Source organism: Coenobita brevimanus, chromosome 50 (assembly GCF_032717465.1).
Source record: "Coenobita brevimanus isolate Jiangsu-jjx chromosome 50, ASM3271746v2, whole genome shotgun sequence".
NCBI classification, from domain to species: Eukaryota; Metazoa; Arthropoda; class Malacostraca; order Decapoda; family Coenobitidae; genus Coenobita; species Coenobita brevimanus.
In genome coordinates this window covers 34,395,382-34,403,863 of record NC_137003.1, presented here as the reverse complement: position 1 = coordinate 34,403,863, position 8,482 = coordinate 34,395,382, and positions in this window count along the sequence as shown.

Genomic DNA, 8,482 nt, shown 5'->3' with positions numbered 1-8,482 from the left:
TTAGGAAAACATTATTACATCTGGCATGACATTTTACGCTGCTATGGTGTTGGTAACAACGACAATGGCATTACACTGCTTTCCTTATACGCTGAACAGTCTGGTCATCACCAACAGCAATTTTTGAATAAAAATAAACACAAGACCAGATGATGTACTCACAACGTAGAACCTGGCACCTAATTATCTCTCACTGTGAGGCAACGAGACCGAAAAAATTTCTTATAACCAGAGCTATGAGAGGTGCTGAGTGCTCAACAGACCACAATCTTATACGGGTACTCACCAAACATCAACTATACCATTTTATTTTTTTTATATATGGTAGGCGAAGATGCACTTGTCAAGTTGGTGATAATTGGCTGAATACAACGTGTCCGAATAAATTACTAACCCAAATATCTCCCTCAGATATATGTTATATCAGTTAATAATGCTAATGAGTAAAGAGATTGTGAAGTAATGTTGTATTCTGCCAACCATCACCAACCTGTCAAGTGCATCTTCGCCTCGGAAAAAAAAAAAAAATGAGTATAGTTATACGACCATAAATGTGCCGTAGAACGCCTCCCCAGCACTATTACGGACAAATTCTCTTAGTGCCCTCCACTTGACCTAAACAACAATACAACAAACCTAAATGCAGAGTGGCTAAACATTGAGATGCTGCTTCAAAGCCCTGCCGAAGAAACACTAGGCTTCTCCACTCGCTGCGATAAAGACTGGTTTGATGAAAATGTTGAGGGCATACACGGCCATGTTGCAATGAATAATAGGTCATAACAGCTGGCTGGCTCATACTAGTTAATTAACCCCAACAAACTGAATTCCAGTAACTCAGAAGTGAATCCCAGGGAAAACTGCATGTCATGGAGAACAAACAGTGGACTAAGCAAGCAAGAGAGCTACAAAGACTGGCTGATATTAAACACCAACATGGTTTCTACAAGTTCATAAAAACCATCTATGGACCAACGAAGCACAACGTAGCCCTTATTTGATCACCCGAAGGAGAGCTCCTGCAGGACAAGTAAGCAGTCCTATAAAAATGAGCACAATACAACAATACCTTTTTGAATCCGAGAAAACCAGTGGAGCACATTATCCTTGATAACATCCCAAATGTCCAGCAAGCATTAGATCCTGATGTCCCGTCTACACCTGCAGAAACTGTTCAGGCCCCCTAATCTGTAAAATAAAACAAAAGTTCAGGCCGTGATGGTTACTGTTTGAACTGATGGAAGAGGGTGGCCAGTTTCATCAACACCTCCCTGATCTCTCCAGAGTGGTCGGCAGCAGGTGGTATGCTACCAGGGCTATGTGTCAACATCCCAGCACCTGACATGTGGTGTACCTCAGGGCACGAGGATGGGGCCTCTGTGCCTCCTAATCCCCATTACACGACACTCTAGCCAAAACAGCACACCGGTGGAAGTAGGTGGATGACTTCACTGTGGGCTTTCCAGTGAACAGCACGAAGCCTGACTACTTCCACCTACTGCAACAACTGGACAACCTGCAATCCTGGACTGAAGCCAACTTCACCATGAACCACAAGACAGTGATGATGCATTTCCACACATCCACCACACCCGTACCACCACCGACAGTCATACTAGGAGGTCACTCCACGCTGTGGAGGCAATTAAACTCCTGAGAATAATGCTAGACAAATTAAACTGGAAGCAGCATATCACCACCATCACCCAGTCAGCCTCCGATCGCCTCTACATGCTGCAAAGGCTCAAATCCTTCGGCACACCACAATGGGAGATGAGGTGTATCTTCCATATGTTTATACTCCCCAAGTTCACCAATGCCTCCCCAAACTGATTCCTATCAATCAACATTACACAGAAAAAACAGTTAAAAAGGATTCAGAAAAGAGCTTGCTGTATCATACTGGGTGCAGAATACACTACATACAGAGAAGCCCTTAACATCATGGATATAGCCTCCCTAGACACCGTGTACAAGATCATTTTCCGGCGATTTAGCGAACAACTGCTAAATAATCCGAGACACGCCAACATTCTGACACCGAAAAGAGCATGCACTGACCGGTGCAAGAGTATCCCCATTCCTACCATTGTAAAACTCATCAGCAACAAATACTGTAATGTCATTAATCAATAATTATATCAATTCTGCTTCATGTAACTATTACACTCATCAACTGTTACATATTCTGACTAGTATTGCCTGTGACATAAATCTGATTATTGTACCGAGAACTGCAGGCCAACAGCCACCACCAGACCTCCCCACCAGAACCACAACCACCACCAGTGACTCCACCACGATGACACAGCCGCACCCAGGGCCCCCTCCCACCAGCTCGCCTCCCCCTAGATGCCTCCTGTCGAGGCCTAGTCCAGCGGCCACGACCAGGGTCCGCTTCCAGCACAGACCCGACTGACCCGACCCTCAAAGCCAATCCTAATCCCGAAGTTATGGATCAAACTTGCCGACTTCCCTTACCTACATTAATCTATCGACCAGAGGCTACTGTACAAACCTTGGAGACCAGATGCGGATATGGGTACGCGTTAGGCCGAAAATGGGTTCGTCCCAGCCCTGGGGGACTTGTTCACCCAGCAGGTTACTTAGTATATGCATTTTCAAGGCCCGGCGGAGGAGCACGGGATGCCACCCACCTGCGGCACTCTAGGGCAGCTGTGTTCACTCTCATCTTAAATGTCAGGACCAACTTGCCAGGCCCCGGGCTCCTATGCTTCTCATGGGGCAACACAGGAATAGATGATAGATGGATGGATGGCATATTATTATTATTATTATTATTATTATTATTATTATTCGGTGGATGATGGATGAATGGATTTATTTTATTATTATTATTATTATTATTATTATTATTTTTATTGGATGGATGATGGATGGATGGATGAATTATTATTATTATTATTATTATTATTATTATTATTATTATTATTATTATTATTACAATACAGACATTCTGGATCCAAAATCTAATTATTAATTTTTGAATGACTTACTTCTGATATTGTAACTATCTACAAGAAGTAATGTGACCACTCAGATTGTGGCAACAGCAGAGGTATCTCCCTCCTTGGGAATAATAGCAAAGTACTAGCCAGAATAATGTTAATAATGTATCCAGACAGACAAATAATTTGAATGAGTTAACACTTCCTCAGTCACAGTGTTGATTTCGGAAGGAACGAAACAACTGTGATTTGATCTTTGTTGCCTGACTGATACAATAGAAATGCCACGAGCAGGAAAATAATTTGTATACTGAATTTATTGACTAGCAAAGGCATTCATACTGTTAACAGAGAACTTTTTTTGGAAAGCTCTGTCATAATTTGGAGTTCCATAAAAATTTCTTACCATAGTGAAGCGCCTACTTGACAAGATGAATGGTTGTGCATCCATAAGAGGGAGCAAATTGGAACCTCTCAGTGAGGACATGTCGAGGCTCTTGTCATTTTCAACATCTAACTGCAGTCTCCCTGTCAAATCACTAACAAGAAGCGGTGCCAAGGCGCAGCAAAACCGTCCCCGGCGGGAATTATAAACACAACAGGATATCTGGTCAAAGATGCCTCATATCAAGTTTGGAGTAAATCGGGTGAAATTTGACGATTTTATGCCCATTCGAAACTTTAGGCCTGATCCACCTGATATTGAGCTCCCTACCACTAACTGCGGGATGACCCCCCTGATTTAATGACCCATGCTATAGGATGCAGATTTGAAAGATGCACCTTTAGGTTTCGTTTCATGTCGATATGACGAATTTGAAAGGAAATATGGCGATTTTTTTTTTTTACCTTTTTTTGTGTGTGCCTACAGCCCAATTTGGCCCAAATTTTAATCAAGTGATCAGAAGGTCATAGCCCATTATCCCTGTAATTTTAGTCGAAAATCACTTCAGTAGTTTTAGCGTAATGTTAACAGACAGACAGATATAAACAAACATACAAACTGAGTGAAAACAACACCAGTGCCCGAGCCCCTCTGGGGTAAGGACGGGTAACAAGTATACCCAGGTGATGGAATAAAGACCCGGTTCAGTCTAAACGGTAACTTATTGAATCTTAAACATCTCCAGGCACAATCAAAGACTGAAATGGCCCATTTCCAAGAGCAGTAATATGCTGATGACTCTGCTGTCCATCCATATACTTCAGAAGCCCTAGAATAGAGTCTCACCATCGTTTCCAACACATAACATGCAATGATGCTCCGACCAGATCTTGAATTTGGCTTTCTGTTAATTATTTTTCTTTTTTCTTGGAGTGAACAATCTGATGGGCTTCTGGCCTTTGATTCCTTTTTCTTTACATATAAAAATAAACGTAAAAAATACAGAAAAAATAAGAAAAAGCCTGGAGAGCCTCTTGCACTTCAGAGAAATGACGAAAATGTAAAAAAGTTGGAGCAATTTACCTATCTTAGAAGTGTGCTCACAAATGAACATAATGATGCAGAAATCCTTGGACGAAACACACGCGCCTCATCCTGTTTTGGACATCTCAGCTACAGAGCCTTTGAGAACAATTGCTTGAGAATCGAGACAAATGTATAAGTATATCCATCTATCTGCCTGTCTATATATATATATATATATATATATATATGAGAGAGAGAGAGAGAGAGAGAGAGAGAGAGAGAGAGAGAGAGAGAGAGAGAGAGAGAGAGAGAGAGAGAGAGAGAAAGAGATCAGTATTTATGCCTCTCCACCCACTTAGTGCTGAATCCTGGACTGCCTACCAGCGCCACATCAAACAATTTGAGTCGTTGCACATCCGAAGTTTGCAGCGCATCCAAGAACTCAAGTGGGAGGGAAAGGACACTTCCTCACAATTCTTCAGCGGACGAAGCCAACCAGCATAGAAACCATGCTGGCTAAAAAGCTGCTGAAATGGATCAGACTTGCATGAACACCTACTTTCCAGCCAGGTTCTTTAAAGCCTATTCAGTGCAGCACGCTGCAACCCAGGGGGACAGAAGAAAAGATAAAAAGATCTTATAAGGACAACTTTAAAGAAATGCAACATCATACTAAAAGATCTTAAAACCAATGCCTCAAACAGAAAACAACGACGACGAGACCTCTGCAGTGAAGGAACCATTCATCTGGAAGAAGCTTGGAACCAGGCCAACGAAAAGCACAGTCAGTGGAGTCACACCTAAAACAGACATGGCGACTGTGTGGCGAAGTCTGTGAATCCATGTTTGGTCTCCACACTAACACACGTTGGCATAAAAGATTAAGAAGCACACCATCCTTGTGAGTATAGCAGGCTTCGTCTTCTATAGCAGAAGAAAGTGTGTGTGTGTGTGTGTGTGTGTGTGTGTGTGTGTGTGTGTGTGTGTGTGTGTGTGTGTGTGTGTGTGTGTGTAAGATATAGGTCGTCAAAGTTTAACCTTTTCAGTCTGGTGACTTTTCTGTTATGTCATATTCGTTTCTCCAGACGAATTTAGTCTTTTTAGTTAGATTTTAATACCAAAGACATCAGATGTACCTCTCGTGGATTTTCAAACCAAAGACATTAGGTGTACCTCTCACGGATTTTCGAGCCAAAGATAATAGATGTACCTCTCATGGATATTTAAACCAAAGACATTAGATGTACCTCTCATTAATTCCTGCTCACTTACGAACAGAATGAAGTGCCTCACCGTTATGAATAAGTTATAGTCGTCTGATTAACTCTTAACGTGTCATGCTATGTTGTGAACATTATCAGTTTTAACAAGAACTCTATAACTGTCCTGTGGACAGTCACTAGCCTCCACCTAATGTTTCTCACAATGATCTTGACCACACTGGGGAGGTTTGGAAATTTTTAAATAAAACGAAATAAACTCTTAGGAATCGGTCAGCCACGTTTCATTTTCAGATAACTTGCTCAGGTCCCACTGAAATCTCCAGTAGTCATGACCACCTTATCTTGTTCGCTTATAACACTGATATAACTCTTTCTGTCACTGCTCGAAAAGGATTTGGATTTTTTTCTATCAGCAACATAACCTGGTTCGTTCAGGTTCCTTCCGCAGTCTCTGGTTCTCTTGGAATAGTCGTGAGACTCTGAGGCCGGAATAACAATTTTACCAGTGATAACAATAGTCTCCACCTACATAATAGGTTGAGATTAATTACCTCCGCCAATAAGGTTATTTTGCAGGCATTTGTTTGTATTACGGTTTATTGCATTCTAGATCATACTGGTCGTCATTGATGACCCATCCACTTCACTCATGCCATTCGCCCAGCCCTCCATCGTCTGTGAGCACCCAACCAAGTCTTCTCTTGTTTGAGAGAGAGAGAGAGAGAGAGAGAGAGAGAGAAAGTCACACCCGAATGCTTAAACATTTACAGGGAAACACGCACATGACGACCAAGCAGCAAATCCAAATGAACTGATGTACATTATCTCCCACGTTACCTACGATAATCAGGGAAATGAACATATTCAAACACATTTTTTTTTTTTTAATGACAGAACGGAGGAAGGAAAACCAAATGAATAAACAAAACAATAATCCATACACCAGTTTACTGGTGTCCTCTCTTCATAAAATATCTGTAACAGTTTGACTTGAACAGCTGTGGGTTGAAATTTGGAGGGATACAACTCTGGGGAAGCGAGTTCCAGAGAGCTGCAGTTCGGGAAATGAAAGAATTCTGTTAGGCAGAAGTTCTGCAATAAGGCTGAGTGACATTCCAGTCATGAGCACTACCAAATGCCCGTGTAGCACGAGGGAAGGCATTGAGAGGTGGCACCATGAACGCAACTTCGTCTGAGCATTTGCCATAGAAATATCTGTAAAATAATGCAAGGGAGGCAACATTCCTTCTTACTTGTATGGGAGGTGGTTTATTTGTAATGGAAAGGTTGTTAATAATTCTAACAGCTTTGTCTTGAATTTTATCTAGTTGTTTTAATGCAACCTCTCCACAACCAGTCCACAAGGGTGAGCAATATTCAAGCTGAGAGTGCACATGATTGTAATAAATTATAGCTAACTGCTCATCAGCGAAGAAGTTACGGACCTGTACAATATTCCAAATTTCTTTGAGGCGGTTTTAGCAAGTGATCTAACATGAGAGGTCCAGCTGAGGGCATTATTAAGTGAGACGCCAAGAATTTCAATACTTTTGGAGATGGGAATATTATTGGCACTAAAGGTAATGTACGAATCTGGCAGTATCTGTCTATTAGTAATTTGTATATATTTAGTTTTACTAGCATTAAATGAGACAAGGTTGTTTTGTTCCCATTCACTGATCGTAGATAGGTCTTGATTTATGGAGATGGCTGTGCTGAGTTGAGAGGAAGAGATAATAGACTTTGTAAATGGGTGTCTGAGTGTGAATGAACTATGTTGTGTTGCGTCATCTGCGTATGAATGGATGGGATTGTGGATGACAGATAAGAGATCATTAATAAGAATCAGGAATATGGTTGGCGCCAGAATTGACCCCTGCGGCACGCCGGCGTTAATTGGTTGGAAATTGGAATATACATCATCTACTTTTACTCTTATTTTCCTGTCACTAAGATATGAAGATATCAAAGGAACAAAAGACGTTAGTCCATAGCAAAGGAGTTTGAACAGCAGGGAACGGTGCCATACTCTGTCGAAAGCTTTAGAAATACCAAGAACTACTGCATTAGTTTCTACATGTAGATGAATTGATTGATGGATGGTATGAGATAGGGGATTGAGTATGTCAATTGTGGATCCTTTGCGGCGATAACCATATTGTCTATCACTAATTAAGTTGTTGGATTCAAGTCGTTTGACAATGTGCTTATTAATTAAAGTTTCAAGTACCTTACCAAAAGAAGATGTGACAGCTATTGGTCTGTCATCAGAGGGGTCAGAGGAACTTCCTATCTTGGGAATTGGGTGGATATTGGCTTCCTTCCATGAATTTGGGAATAAAGAAGTACGTATGCATAGTCTGAACAATTTAGCTAGAATAGAAGCAAGTTCAGGAGAACACTTTTTCAAAACAATTGGCGGAATTCCATCTGGGCCTGGAGCTATATTGGTAGGTAAATTGTCTAGGATGGATTTTACGTATCTTGTCTGTGTTTTAAGTGGGACAATTTCGGGACAGTCAAGTTCTAGTACTGGGACATTCTGGCTGGCTTCATCTATGGTAGAGTTTCTGGCAAATGTACTGGCAAAAGTATCTGCTTTCCCACGCGGGTCATTTGTAATGTTACCATCTGAAGATTTTAGTGGGGGAATGGAAGATGACATGTTAAAGTTATTATTGAAAGAATTAAGAGTTGACCAGAATATTCTATTGTCATTAGGGTTGTTAAGTAGTTTTGATGCTTGCTTTTGAAGAAAGTTTGATTTAGCTAGATTTAATGCAGCTTTTGCATGATTTCTAGCAATTTTGAATTGAGAGTGTGATTCAGATGCTTTTTATTTTAAGTAAGAGTTATATGCTAATGACTTTTGGGCTGTT